Source organism: Pleurodeles waltl, chromosome 3_2 (assembly GCF_031143425.1).
Source record: "Pleurodeles waltl isolate 20211129_DDA chromosome 3_2, aPleWal1.hap1.20221129, whole genome shotgun sequence".
NCBI classification, from domain to species: Eukaryota; Metazoa; Chordata; class Amphibia; order Caudata; family Salamandridae; genus Pleurodeles; species Pleurodeles waltl.
The window spans coordinates 47,873,395-47,889,945 of record NC_090441.1 but is presented as its reverse complement, the minus strand read 5'-3'; the positions used below and the strand labels follow the sequence as shown (position 1 = coordinate 47,889,945).

At 47.1% G+C, this 16,551-nt stretch overlaps 1 long non-coding RNA gene across 2 annotated transcripts in view; it reads left to right on the top strand.

Annotated features, from left to right (window-relative positions):
• The window catches only part of LOC138286453 (uncharacterized), a 246,895-nt gene that overhangs the window by 78,890 nt on the left and 151,454 nt on the right, over positions 1-16,551 (top strand). Inside the window, exon 1 of one of the 2 annotated variants that reach the window (XR_011201994.1) lies at positions 13,480-13,560. The exons of the other annotated variant lie outside the window; for it this stretch is intronic. This is a non-coding gene — a long non-coding RNA (uncharacterized lncRNA). Of the gene's footprint in view, positions 1-13,479; positions 13,561-16,551 lie in introns of those variants that run through there. 2 annotated transcript variants of the gene reach the window in all.

The window sequence follows — 16,551 nt, the reverse complement described above, 5'->3', positions numbered from 1 at the left end:
CCTGCTCTGACACATGACACATATACCTGCACTATCCTGCTCTGACACAAATACCTGCACTATCCTGCTCTGACACATACACCTGCACTATCCTGATCTGACACATGACACATATACCTGCACTATCCTGCTCTGACATGTATACCTGCACTATCCTGCTCTGACACATGTACCTGCACTATCCTGCCCTGACACGTATACCTGCACTGTCCTGCTCTGACACATATACCTGCACTATCCCGCTCTGACACATACACCTGCACTATCCTTCCCTGACACATACACCTGCACTATCCTGCTCTGACACATACACCTGCACTGTCCTGCTCTGACACATATACCTGCACTATCCCGCTCTGACACATACACCTGCACTATCCTGCCCTGACACATACACCTGCACTATCCTGCCCTGACACATACACCTGCACTATCCTGCCCTGACACATACACCTGCACTATCCTGCTCTGACACATACACCTGCACTATCCTGCTCTGACACATATACCCGCACTATCCTGCTCTGAAACGACACATACACCTGCACTATCCTGCTCTGACACATACACCCGCACTATCCTGCACTGACACATACACCTGCACTATCCTGCTCTGACACATACACCTGCACTGTCCTGCTCTGACACATATACCTGCACTATCCCGCTCTGACACATACACCTGCACTATCCTGCCCTGACACATACACCTGCACTATCCTGCCCTGACACATACACCTGCACTATCCTGCCCTGACACATACACCTGCACTATCCTGCTCTGACACATATACCCGCACTATCCTGCTCTGAAACGACACATACACCTGCACTATCCTGCTCTGACACATACACCCGCACTATCCTGCACTGACACATACACCTGCACTATCCTGCTCTGACACATACACCCGCACTATCCTGCACTGACACATACACCTGCACTATCCTGCTCTGACACATACTCCTGCACTATCCTGCTCTGACACATACACCTGCACTATCCTGCTCTGACACATATACCTGCACTATCCCGCTCTGACACATACACCTGCACTATCCTGCCCTGACACATACACCTGCACTATCCTGCTCTGACACATACACCTGCACTATCCTGCTCTGACACATACACCTGCACTATCCTGCTCTGACACATATACCTGCACTGTCCCGCTCTGACACATACACCTGCACTGTCCTGCTCTGACACATACACCTGCACTATCCTGCTCTGACACATACACCTGCACTATCCTGCTCTGACACATACACCCGCACTATCCTGCACTGACACATACACCTGCACTATCCTGCTCTGACACATACACCCGCACTATCCTGCACTGACACATACACCTGCACTATCCTGCTCTGACACATACACCTGCACTGTCCTGCTCTGACACATATACCTGCACTATCCCGCTCTGACACATACACCTGCACTATCCTGCCCTGACACATACACCTGCACTATCCTGCCCTGACACATACACCTGCACTATCCTGCTCTGACACATATACCCGCACTATCCTGCTCTGAAACGACACATACACCTGCACTATCCTGCTCTGACACATACACCCGCACTATCCTGCACTGACACATACACCTGCACTATCCTGCTCTGACACATACACCCGCACTATCCTGCACTGACACATACACCTGCACTATCCTGCTCTGACACATACACCTGCACTATCCTGCTCTGACACATACACCTGCACTATCCTGCTCTGACACATATACCTGCACTGTCCCGCTCTGACACATACACCTGCACTGTCCTGCTCTGACACATACACCTGCACTATCCTGCTCTGACACATACACCTGCACTATCCTGCTCTGACACATACACCCGCACTATCCTGCACTGACACATACACCTGCACTATCCTGCTCTGACACATACACCCGCACTATCCTGCACTGACACATACACCTGCACTATCCTGCTCTGACACATACACCCGCACTATCCTGCTCTGACACATACACCCGCACTATCCTGCACTGACACATACACCTGCACTATCCTGCACTGACACATACACCTGCACTATCCTGCTCTGACACATACACCCGCACTATCCTGCACTGACACATACACCTGCACTATCCTTCTCTGACACATACACCCGCACTATCCTGCACTGACAGATACACCTGCACTATCCTGCTCTGACACATACAACCGCACTATCCTGCACTGACACATACACCTGCACTATCCTGCACTGACACATACACCTGCACTATCCTGCTCTGACACATACACCCGCACTATCCTGCACTGACACATACACCCGCACTATCCTGCCCTGACACATACACCTGCACTATCCTGCTCTGACACATACACCTGCACTGTCCTGCTCTGACACATACACCTGCACTATCCTGCTCTGACACATACACCTGCACTATCCTGCTCTGACACATATACCTGCACTATCCTGCTCTGACACATACACCTGCACTGTCCTGCTCTGACACATACACCCGCACTATCCTGCACTGACACATACACCTGCACTATCCTGCACTGACACATACACCTGCACTATCCTGCTCTGACACATACACCCGCACTATCCTGCACTGACACATACACCCGCACTATCCTGCCCTGACACATACACCTGCACTATCCTGCTCTGACACATACACCTGCACTGTCCTGCTCTGACACATACACCTGCACTATCCTGCTCTGACACATACACCTGCACTGTCCTGCTCTGACACATACACCTGCACTATCCTGCTCTGACACATACACCTGCACTATCCTGCTCTGACACATATACCTGCACTATCCTGCTCTGACACATACACCTGCACTGTCCTGCTCTGACACATACACCCGCACTATCCTGCACTGACACATACACCTGCACTATCCTGCACTGACACATACACCTGCACTATCCTGCTCTGACACATACACCCGCACTATCCTGCACTGACACATACACCCGCACTATCCTGCACTGACACATACACCTGCACTATCCTGCTCTGACACATACACCTGCACTATCCTGCTCTGACACATACACCTGCACTGTCCTGCTCTGACACATATACCTGCACTATCCTGCTCTGACACATATACCTACACTATCCTGTTCTACAGTATTGCTCCTTTTTTGTTCCCTCCCTACTTGTTGGTCAGACCTCTAAGGTCAGCTATTAATGAAGCACATTTTCTTCTGCCTTGGGGTAGTCCACTGCATCTGCAAGTTTCTTGCTCATTCCCTTTTGTGTTTCGCCTCGTTTCCTCTCTCCTAGTCCCTCGTTTCACTTTCTCTTGCCCCCACTCCCCTTGTCAGTGCTTTGGTCATTTTATGGTCACCTAAAGAATTATATATATTATCAATATATACATTAAAGGCGTGCACTTAGCAACTATACAAATGCCGCTTTTAAAACATTAAAAAAAATTGATTTGGAATATATGTCAAAGGGCATGGGTGACTAGAGCAAAGAGCAGTTCTAACAAAGCACCCGGAACAGCAGTGATCTCTGGCTTCACTCAGCCCCTTTGTCACTGACTCCTTAGAGCTAGAGAATAGTTATGCGTGAGCACTATAAATAACAACAACAAAACAATAACATTAATTTCTGATGATGGAAATAAAGACACACTTGAAACACCTACAGTAGTAGAGATGGGAAGAAAAAAAAACATCCAAGCTGAAATAAAGTGCCATGCTTCATAGGGTCAGTGCTTTATTTTGTATTAATAATCACAGGCTGTGAGATGCCTGTCTGCAGATCTGAAATCTGCATCGGAGAAAGGGGTCAACCTGTGGATGTTCAGGGCTCTCAACTGCAAATTTTCAGGTGCTCGGCTTCAGCACAAGTTTAAGAATTACAAACAACGGGGTGCCGGGGGAAGGGGTGCAGAGCTGCAGATCAGTGATCGGTAATATTTGTAATCTTTGGGTTCTTAGCGTCGGCTGCAGGGGCCGGTTGTGGCGTCTGCGGTACCAGCAGTATCCTTTCAGAGCCTTCTCCCCACTGCTTAATTTGAGTCGGTGGTTTCCGGTGCTGGGCACCAGCACTTATTTTTGAGGGCCAGCACTCAGTTTTCTGCACCAGACATTTACTGCCGGCAAAAGACACATACGGGAAACACGGTGGAAGACGAAAAAGTGTTACAAAGGGAGAAAGCAGAAAACTGCAAGAATGAGCTGAAGGGGCAGGGAATGGCTGTAAATGGATTAAAGAGGCCCGAAATGGCTTTAGGATTACGCTACTCAACAGTCTGTGTTCGCTCATTTAAATGGAGCAGCCGCGAATTTCAAAGGAGAGCTTTGGACACGGCACGTTATTCTTTACAAATTAAGCACTGCTTCTCCCCCAGCATCTGCGGGGCCAGTAAACAAACGAGGCCTCGCAAAGAAGCTCTGTTGTCTAGAGAAAGAGCGAATCCTGCGGGATGATGTAGTCTCAGGTGTGCTCCCAGGCCTGCACCCGGGCCTCGCGGGTCCAGTTGACAGAGGGAGCTACCTAAGGAAGGGCCTCTTACCCAACGGTCGCTGCACCCCTCGCGATGTGCAAGAAAGATGTGGCAATGCACCTTATAAGGAAAATTTACTTTAAAAGAAGAAGACTGAGAAAAGCCCACATTTTAAATTCATGTGAAAGGCCTTCGCCTTCCCAGCGACACCAGAAGCAGAATCCTTGAGTGGAACACTTGTGACAGGGCAGGCCCTCCAATGTGACGTCACGTGGTCCAGGGTACCGCAGAGGGGAGGAAAGGAGAGGTCTCTGATGGGGAAGAATGTCGGGTAGGATGGGATCCTCTTTCAGGTTTTTCACAGGAGCATTTTTGTGAGTAAATAGTTGGATTTTCCTGAGAAATTTGATGAAACCTGTGCCTTGCCTGCTCCACCAGTTAAACTCACATGGCGTCACCTATAAAGGGGTGACGTAAGATGACACGCTGTAAAGTCCCCATTGTGACGCGTCCTTGGTATGAAAGGCTGGTAACCAGGCAGCTGCAGCATTGCACTCGCGGAGAGCAGACCGGGAGGACCGCTGCTGGTGATCGGAGCTGGGGCCAGTGAGAGGCCGAAGCTGCGAGGCCTAGCAGGTGGCACAGGTGGGCCTCAGGGGACAGGGTGAGTAAATAAAGCAAATGAAAAATAAAATAAACCTGCACTTGAAACCAAACTGAACACTAAATCAAAACTGACTTAAATCCGACTTGAAATTCCAATTCCCTTCCCTCCTCTTTTCATCCTTTCCGATCAACCAGCCTGCCCTTTATATTTATGCCTCTTCTCCTCTCCCTTCAAGTCTCTGGCGAACCAACTTCAGCTCCCTTTGCTTTCCCCCGCTCTTTCTCCTTCTTTCCTCACTCCTTTTATTTTCTTTCCCATCTCTGACCCCTTTCCTTCTCTTCCCGTCAGTTCTTACCTGTCTCTGCTACACTCCTTTCCCGTCCCTCTTTATCTCCATCGCAGTCCCCTTTCCTTCTCTTCCTTACTTTCCTACCCCTCCCTTCTCTCACCTTATCCTCTTCCTTTCCCTCCAGCCCTTTCTTTGTCTACCCTCTCCCATTGCATCCCTACCCTACCCTTTCCATTCCTTACCTCTCCCATTCCCTTCCCTTGTCTTCCACATCTCTCCTCTCCCCTTCTCCGCTTTTTCTTTACCCCTTCCCTCCATTCCACTCTTCCCTACATCTTCCTGTCTCTTCCTGTCCATTTCTTTCCCTTCCCTACAGTTCCCACTTTGTCTCTTTCCCTTGCCTTTTTCTTCCTTATTTTCCGATCTCTTCTCTCCTCCCTCTTCCTTTTCTTTTCCCTCCATTCCTTTCTTCTATACCCCTCCCCCCTTCCATCCCTCTCCCTTACTTCCCTTACCTCCATCCTGTATTATTACCTTTGTTTCCATAGCACTTTATCCATAACCCTGTACTGCTGGCCGTGCGCATCTGTCTCTCACACCCCCTCTTGCATCATACTGCTAGGCACTATGTGGCAAGCCAAGATAGGAGCACTTGTCTGCTCAGTCACTCAGGACACCAAAATGCTTACTACCCAGGATCACAACAAATACCACACTGCCAGCCGTGCATCCCGCCCCCCCCCCCCCCCCCCCCTCACCCCCGTCCGTCCCCCCACCCCACGGTGAATTGTGCTGCTTGTCTCAAAGTGTGTTTCAATGCCCCACACAGGGGCTCGAAGTGATAAAACGACCTTTTATCCCAGCTACTATTTCCCCTTCACACTTCAAGTATCCTTGCTGGCTACCTTGCAAGTGGGCTCATTAGGATGGAAAAGTAAGGACTATGGGGGAAGGGAAAGTAAAGAAAATAAAACGGCCCTTTCAACTTGCAAATGGCCTTTGGAAGCCTGGAAAACATTTTAAACATGGCTGACCTTGAAGCCTCAGCCCCAGCTCAGCCAAGGGCAGTCAGAATTATGTGCATCTGTTTTTTTTTTTAACTTGGGGTAGCACGGGCTATGGGACACGATGGGGATGGAGGGAGCAGGTGGTTGTGATGGGTGGCTTTAGCACTTTTGGTGGTTGTGATAGGTGGCTGAGGCGCTTTTAGCCCCATGGACGCGCGCCTGAGCACCTGTAACATATAAACTGAGTTTAATGAACAGTATATTTGTTTTAATGAAAGAACATTCTGAAAAACGAATGTGGATTTATTCTAGCCTACGTAAGTTTGCATACAGTGTATATTGTATGTTGAACATAACAATGTACAATTGCCAGAGCTATACTGGCCTGTCTGCCACTCCGGCACCTCCCCAGTAGGCTGCAGGATAGGGAACTGCTTTCAGAGTAGACTGGTGTGCCATAACTCCACCATGCTCTCATGGCCTAATTATACTTGCGGCCTCCTGCAGCGTGAAGCTAGTCTGAAATATATTGCAAAGGTTGGGCGTGGTCAAGATGGCGACCTATCGTCATCCGCTAGAGGAGTACTGATCTGGGTGGCACCAGTGGTCCCATATGTGGTGGATCACCGTACGGTGGACGCCAGTGGTCAGTATGTATTGTTGGAGGGTACACTAGATGGTAGACTGCTCAACATAGCGGGGATATACGCCCCTAACATAAACAAGGCGAATTTTCCTTTTGTCGATCCAGCCTACGCTATTTAAAGACCCAACGTCCACCATCATATGGGGCAGAGACCTAAATTGCGTACCGGTTTGATATGGACAGGTCCCACCCACCAATAATGGGAGCCCCTAGCAAGCAAACCACTAAGGCACTTCAGAAGTGGCTATCCGAGAGGGGCTAGGTGAATTGTGGCGGCTTATCCACCCCCAGACAGGGAATATTCCCAGGTACACAGTTTATACACCCGAATTGAGCTACTGCTTAGTTCTGTAGAACTGGTTAGTGCTTTCAGGGAGGCAGCCGTGGCTAAATCCCTAACAGATCATTGTCCCCTAGTGGCCACCGTACAACGGGGCGGACCACGTACCTAAATACCCACTTGGCGGCTGCAATCAGAAATGCTGCTGGACCCTCCCCTCCATTCAGAAATGTCCGAGCATATTTCCACATATTTTGAACTAAACGGGGGGACGACAATAGAATGATCAATAGAGTGGGATGCTCACAAAGTTGTAGTGAGAGGCTGCTGCATGTCAGCGGCGGGGTCTGCGACGCACGCTATTGAAGGAACTGACACAAGTAGAATCAGACTTATGGGGCAAGGAATGTGTGGTGGCACAGGGAACTACTACACCTGATGCCCTCTTTGAGCCATGCAAACGCAGGAACGAAGCGGATATGCGCCTGCGGAAATTTGACTACTGCCATTCTACAGCTACGCTGCACTCAGAAGGCCACCGATCAGGTAGACTACTAGCATGGTTGGTTAGGGGTGAGGCACCACGTACTCGAATTGGAGCTATTCGACTCCACAACAGGATAATAGTTAAAGTTCAGGCAGACATTAATGATGCTTTTAAACAATACTATAGCACACTATATGAGGCGAGACCTGACCCCCCCAGAGGCAAGGATAATGGATTTCATTTGCTCACTCCCCCTCGCTCAGCTCTCTCCATTGCAACAACTAGAATTGGAAAGACCCATTGATGCAGAGGAAATAAATTCAGCATTGCAACAATTAGCTCACAACAAGGCACCGGGTGGTGATGGCTTACCAGTGGAATACTATCCGACATTTACGACACAATTGAAAACCGTATCAAGGGATGCTGCAGGAAGCCCAAATAAAGAGGCGACTCTCGGACTCCCAACGCGAAGCGTTAATAGTGGCTCTACCCAAACTAGGCCGGGATCTGCTAGATGTACGATCCTACAGGCCCTTATCGCTACTGAACCTAGACTGTAAGATATTAGGCAAGATACTAGCGAACCGGCTACTGCTGCTCATGTCAAACCTGATACATGAAGACCAATCGGGATTCATCCCCGGGCGGAACACTTTCTCGAATATCCGCAAGTTACTGCAGCTCATTTCAGCCACCTCGGAATCAGACTATGACAGGGTTGCGGTTCTCATAGACATTGAATAGGCATTTGATTCTCTCAGTTGGTCATTCCTAAGAGCAGCTTTGAAGTCCATGGGATTCGGCCCAGTATATATGAGCTGGATTGATACCCTGTACCAGGTATGTATGTGTATGGGACACATACATACCTGTACTCCAATCCTACGGCTAGGGTCAAAACGGGCAGGATCATTTCAGATAACTTTCCCATAGGCCGAGGTACTAGGTAAGGATGCCCCCTACCGCTGCTTCTGTTCGCTATAGCTATAGAACCTCTTGCAGCCCACGGAGATGGGCACCAGATAGTATCCCTCTATGCAGACGATGTGCTAATATACCTACGTAAGTGTACAGCTTCGCTTCCGGGCCTATTACAATTACTGGAGCACTTCGGAGACATATCGGGACTACGGGTGAACTGGTTGAAATCCTGTGTATTCTCAATGACACCGATCCCAGAGCACCTACGACCTAACCCCAGTGCACATAGAATACCTTGGTGTTACTTTACATTCAAATACCTTGGTATACATATATACCGTAACCTAGCTGATTTGAGGGAAGGCAATTTAGGACGCACAATCAGGTCCATAAAAGGTTCATTAGCGTTCTGGAATTAGTTGTCATTGTCACCACTGGGCAGGGTAGCTATCGCGAAGATGAAAGTGCTCCCCAGATTATTATATTACATCACAGCCCTCCCACTAATCATCCCGATCTTTCTTTAAAATTCTGAACAGCCTATCGATGGATCTAATATGGAAAGGAGGTCACAGCCGCGTAGCCATCACTGCCACTTACACACCAACCTCACAAGGTGGATTAGGCGCACCAAATTATGAGCTATATTATGCGTCTGCACAACTTAAATGGCCGTTGCTATGGATGCAGAACCTTCCCAATATGGAATTTGTGTTGGTACGTGAGACAAAGGGGCATCCTAATGTACTGGGATGGCGACAGGACAACACAACTTCCCTGCGGCACACAAATATCTTGATGACTGTGGCCAGACAGTGTTGGCACCGCTACATATTGAAAGGAGGAACTGTCCCTCCCTACACACCCAGGATCCCATTGCTGGCCATCCAGGGAATTAGGCAACTAAGTGCACATCATGACCTAGAATCATGGACCACATTAGGCACACAAACATTAGGAGACATTTTCAAAGATGGTAGACAAATTACTTACTCTGAACTTGCAATCACCCATGATATAGGACCAGGGCGTTTCTTAACTTACAGCGCATTACAACAACTCACAACCAGGCTATGGCACAATGGGGACAATGAGCCCACAGTTCACCCACTACTACACACATTACTAGTGAGCTCAGGACTTCAATATACCATCTCCCAGATATATAGGGATCTGTTAGAGAGCACTGCAGATGCACATGTTACCACACAGGCTCAGTGGGATCGTGTTCTTGTAATGCCGTTATCACAGCCGGAATGGAACATGGCGCTCAACATGGTCAAAATGGTGTTGCGAAACCCATGTTTCCGCTACACTCAATTTATTTACTTACATCAAACCTCTTTATCCCCGCATAGGCTATCACGCATGCTCCCCCATATTAGTCACGAATGCCCTCAATGTGGAGAGAAGGAAGCAAATTTTTACCACATGATATGAGATTGCCCACCAGTTCTCCGTTCCTGACACACCATCACCTCCCTGACGGCTGAGCTGGTGGAACATCCACTATCTCCTACAACAGAATCTTGCCTTTCGGGAGTTCGTAAGAAGTCAGCAATGGGAAAGCAGTTACACAGGTACATTGACTTAGCGTTCGTGTTATTTAAGCGCCTACTGGCGATGCAGTGGAAGGCACTGGCCACGCCAGACACACAGCGCTGGCTAAACGACCTGTTGAAATTGGCTAAAGCAGAGGCACAGGGTCTCCATTTGCTGCTAGACAAGAGAGTACAGATAAAAGGAGTTGAAATATGGGACACATACATTGCTTCAATTAAAGCTAAAGATGACATCCACCTCCTGAACACGAGACGGAGGTCACTGAGGCACGGCGCCCATGCAACAAGGACACAGTACATGAATCACAGTTGGCGCGCCAAAAGTACGTCAGTGAAAGTCGTCCCTGTCCCGCACAACCATAACTCACAATGTACAGTACTATCACTAATAATTAATAGAAATGCCATAGCAACATGACCATCACCAACACAGATCTGATCCCACGAAAATGGAACAAGCGTGAAATATGAGCACACCCCCAACCACACACCAATACAGTGATCTCTCCACAATACATAAAGCGAAGGTGACTGAGCAATAGATACAGACAGGAAATGATAATCACGTAATTGTATGCACAACCGCGTGTCTCTCTCTCACCCCCTCCCACCCTTATATGCATCAAGTCCTATCATGAATGCTTCTCATTATGCATAATGATTCACCAAACGTATACAATACTGGACTGATTAGATGATGAAAGGCATATGTTGTTGAATGACCTTTTTCTTCCTACAACTTATGTTAAACAATAAACAGATTCAAAATAAATATATATATGTATATTGCAAAGGTACTGAAATATATTATCTAAAGAAACTTTTAATAAAACACACAATGCTGCTACTCAAAACCATTAACTAATTCAGACTGACCACATGCGCTCCACAACAAATGACATACATATGCATTATTCAGAGAGCTGACATATTTTATGCTGCTTTTTTACTTTTTTTAAATAAAGTTAGCGCATCATCTGAAGCAAATCAACACATGCACATAGGTCAATAAATGATGTACACATGTTATGTAGAAATTGTCATGCTGAGACGATTCTGTCTAATAACTCAAGGCTGCTTACAATACTTAGCATGTAGTACATAGAATCTTTGCCCTCTTGGAAACCTATTTTGCAGAACCAAAAACCTCTGTGGAACATACTGGACACAAGTTGTTATCTGTCCATCTGCATACAGAGTTACTCTTCAATAAAAAGATATATTAATTGTTCAATACCTCTAAACACATATGCTGCATTAGGAACACATGCGTTTTGTAAACACTTACACCTGTTAGCTGGACACAGGCTGTACACAATTAAGTAAAGAAGTAATATGGTAGTTACCTGCCACTATGTAAACTATAAAACAAGCTCACACTCTTTGGATGATGTCATCAGTGATGCCATCAACTGTCATTTGAGATGTCATCAGTGATGCCATAAATTATGTCATAGAAAATGTTATGAGTGATGCAATATGTGAGGTCATAAGCAGAGTATGGTGGAGGCGCAAGCTATAGTTACCTCTGCTAACTATAACTGGTGAATTTTTATGTGGTTTTTAAAATTCAAAATGTTAATTTTGTCACTGATATATTCACCTGACTATAACGTTACTTTAACCAGTTTTTTTAGGTGAATTCCTAAGGTTTTAAAAAAAACAAAGCCAGATCTTTTTAATCACACCTAACTATAATGTTTCTTTAATCTTTGTTTTTTCAGTGAATGTCTATGGTTTTTTAACATAAAGTAATATGTAGTATGCGTAAAGCCAACCCTCTACAGCCGTGCGTGGTGGGGGGTTGATCGCAGGGCTTGGCCAGCCTGCGGCCATGCCCTACGGCAACCCCCTACATGCAGCTAACCCTGTGCTTTGGCTGTGCACTGTGGCCAACCCATCCGGAGGCGGGCCAACACCCCTGCAGGCACCCAACCTCACCATGGGCACAACCTTTCATCATACGCAGCGTAGTGCTGGCCGCACAGCCTAGCTTGTAGCCAGGCCCTGCGCCCAATGCCTTGCAGGCAGTTATCCAGATGCAGCCAATCCTGCGCCGCACACGGCCTTTGCTTGTGCGTGGCATAGGGTTAACTGCAGAGTCAGTGTTGCAGCCAGGCCCTGGTTCCAACTCCCATCAGGCAGTCAACCTCATGCTGCTCACAGCCTTTGGCTGTGCGCAGTAGGGGGCTTATCACAGGCCTTGGTCTTCCGGTGCAAACCCAAACAGGGGAGGAGGGTGTGCTAGCCCCTGTCTGGGCCTCAATAGGCCCCAGGGACCACATACCCAGGGCCAAATACTAAACAGAAATTGGTGGGGTCACGCAGCCACCCTCCCCAAGCCTTCTTGGCCATTGAGGACCCTATTCCCTGGGGCCAAAATCTAGGGGAGGGGACGTGCAGCCTTATTAGGCCCCAGGGACCTCATGCCCCAGGACCAAATATGATAAAAAAAGGGGAGAGGCTGCTTGTTCCCCCCACCACTCCCCGAGCCTTATTAGGCCTGAGCATATCACCCTCCAGGGCCAAACCAATGAAAAAGGGGAGGGGGCCATTTGGCCAACCTCCCCGAGCCTCATTGGGCCCTGGGGACCCCATCCTCCAGCCTTATGTATTTTAAAGGGGAGGTGAGCCACGGGGAAGACGCACGTCCCCACCTGCCCAAGCTGAAACTATAAAAATGGAATCCCTTATTTCTTCCCTTCAGTAGAAGGATAAGAAGTTCACTTCATTCCCACTGCAAAGGTAGTGTGGTGGACGTGAACATCTTGTCCGCACTGTAGTAGTTAAATGCACGTCCTCGTCTTCCCAAAATGAAACTATAAAAACTACAAAAAGGAAATGCCTTATTTCCTCCCTTCAGTGGAAGGATAAGAAGTTCACTTCATCCGTGCTGCATAGGTAGTGTGGTGGGCGTGAAGTCCTCATCCACGCTCTAGTGGTTAAAAGCAGCATCGCCACTGATGGTAGGTTCACCAGGTTTAGGCACACTCCTTTTGGAGAATGTCCAAGGATATGTGAATAATATGACGTTTGCTTAGCTAATAAGGAAGGTTTACACAGAACTTTTGTGTGTTGTAAGGTTCCTGCTTGTCGTGCTAGCTTGCACTCGCCGTTCCTCCTACGCGTTTTTTCCTCTTTAGTTTCCATATATTAGATTGCTGGATTTTGTGCTAGCTATGCCAATTTTTGTATTGCAGAGCTTTCTCTTGCTTCTGCTTCGTTTTATGGTTGTGTTCTGATCACCCCGGAGCTCAACATCACCTATTTCCAGAAGAAGGTAAGATGTAAATCAATAGATTGCCTATATGTTAATGTGTGTTGAGTGGTGATCGCGAGTTAATTTATGGTTGTGCGTCTCACAGTGCACAGCCAGAAGTGTAATTCCATTGCCATTTGGCCAGCCGTACCAATTATTCGACCTTCATGGTTGTGGCATTCACATTCAGGCTTCAACTAAGTCCAGTCCGGATCTTCCATTCCCTGCCCCAAGCCTCTTTCTTCCCTTTTTGAGGTATGCACTTGGAAACAGTTTTCATTGTCTTTTCTAAGCTATAGCTGGGAAGATGTTTTGGATTGGCATCAAAGGCCTGCTGTGCACATACCCCAAACCGAACATTGGCATTAAAATGGAGGCTCTTATGCTTTGTGGTGATAAAATGTAAGAATGTTATACAGGGCACTGACTCTGAGGTAGTAATAGACCATAATCCTTGAAGGAAATTTTCATATTTTTGGACTGACGTCGAAAGGCTGCTGTGCATATGCCCCGTACCTGACAGTTTGCTAGGCCACCGCACGGTGTGGATTCTCAGGTCAATCCAGTAACAGCAAGAGCAGAGGCCATCAATAAAATTCAGATAGACGTGGAAACTGTCTGGCTAGAGAGGGTGTTCCTATTGTTTCGACTTAATGACCAATCCACTCCAGGTTTTGAAAAAAAATCCTTAATTTGGCTAATGGAGATGCACATGATACAGGCCAAAATTCGGAAAGAGTGCTTCCAGCACACAGATAGACAACAGTAGTTGGGACTGCGACATTAGCACCCCAGACTCACATACTGGGAAACCTCGGGGCTTTAGGACTTCATCAGTCAAAGTTGTCTTTCAGTGATCAAACTGAACTTAAGACACCCTGCAACAGGTATTGCCAAAGAGTATTGTCAATGAAAACAACACCATATTTAATAACTTTGATTCAACTCTGGAATTACTTACAGCTGTCTATGGGTGTCAACAGACATCACACTACCTTGTAGAGAATGCTTACCTTGCAGCAAGGAAAGAAAAATCTTATCTCCTATTTTGCCCAAATCCACCAATTAAAATTTGCGGAAGTCTAAGGTCTCAGTTTTTGCATTTAGTCAGAGTCTTCAAGAAGAGCTCATGTTTCCCATTGAGACAATCCTGAAGCAAGGGAAAATGGTGCCTGAAAACATTTGAGAAAGGATGTCAGAAACAGAGTCGAGTGAATTCATGCATACTGGATCAGGAGGAATGTCACCGACTAAATAAGAAAAGAACAGAATTGCCCCGATCAGCAAATCCAGGATGAACGTAATCCAATTACATGAGTTTGCTGTTGATAAAATTCATTTTTTGATTGAAGTAACTTTTGTCATACCTATGGGACTATTGCAAACAATGGCATTACTTGATAGTGGAACCATAGTTTGCTTCATGGGGCAGATGTTTCATTCTAAGACGAGTATTTGTGTACAGAAAAAAAATATTTTGGCCACTGATAGAAATTAGGTCTAGTTGGCAGTCGGTTTGCACCCTGTCCAAGTAGGGACCCTCACTCTAATCAGGATAAAGGAGATACCCAGCTCAGATAACCCCTGCTCACCCCCCTGGTAGCTTTGCATGAGCAGTCAGACTTATCTCAGAAGCAATGTGTGAAGCATTTGCACATAACACACAGTAATACAGTGAAAACACTACCAAAAGGATACCACACCAGTTTTAGAAATATTTATCTGTGTAAACAAGACAAAAACAAGAAAAATCCAACATATAGTAATAAAGATAAGAATTTTGCAAGAATTAACTTAAAAAAACAGTTCCTTGAAGTCAATAGCTCTGTCTGGGGCTATCGTGACATCGTGAACAACAAATCCAACAGTTCAGACAGGTGCCGCGAGCCAGCTACCGTGTTGGGAAGACCCACAAACAGTACCTTGGAAATGTAGGGTGTTGTGATCCTCCCAATAAGATCCAGAGTGCGGCGTCGCTGGGATCGGTTCCGAAGGTCGGTGCGGAGGCCGTCGGGCCCTTGAAGTAACACACATTGCAGATGGAACTCCGGGCTGATGACCCGCGGTGGTGTGGATGGCGTCGGGGCTGCAGTGCGAAGCGGGATGATGCGATGTGCTGTGCCCACAGGTCACGGTGCAGGCAACAGCTCGGTGACTGTGTCTTGCGGCATTGGTAAGACCAGGGCTGCTGTGTGAAGTGGGGCAGTGCAACGTGCGGTGTCTCCAGGTCACGGTGCATGCAGTGTTGCAGTCGTTGCTGAAGCACTGTCGTCGGTAGGACCAAGGCAGCGGTGCGGAACGGGGCGGGCTCCGTGCGGCGCCCATAGGTCGCAGTACAGAAAGGGACGTTGTCGAGAATAAACGTTGCCCGAATCACATTAAGTTGTAAATTCAAGTTTATTCTCAGAAATACATTTCTGGTATCTGGCAGCACCTCCGACCCCAGCCAGCTCGCAAACTGTCAAGTCTGGAATCTTTGGAATCGTCGCAACCTTCCCCCTCGAGAACTTATGATGCATGGAACCTAACATGCATCATGACACATCCTTTCCTGTTCACCAACAAATTACAACAAATAAAAATAACAAACAAAATAAAGAGATACAGAACAAAACTATGAAGAATGAAAATGATAACCCGAAAATTGCACCCATAAACATATCACATAGAAAGAAAGTTTTACAAGAAAAAAACACCTTTCACCTAATAAAATCATCCAAGTAGGACAGTGGTTTTCTAATCCTCTTCTGACGCACTGGTACCTCCACATTCTCACCAAAACCAGCACCACTTTCACCTGTAACATCATTCAGCATTATTCCTCTTTTCTCCTTAACGACTTCATCATCATCCATAAACATCATTCCCGAACAACCTGCATCCTATTCCTTGCCAATCCTCTCATCAATCATTCCTTTTTTTGATACAAGGCTACATTCCTGAGGTTCCACCTTTCACCATTCTCCAAAATGACAAAATAAGTACCGACTCGTTGGACCCTGAAAGGACCCC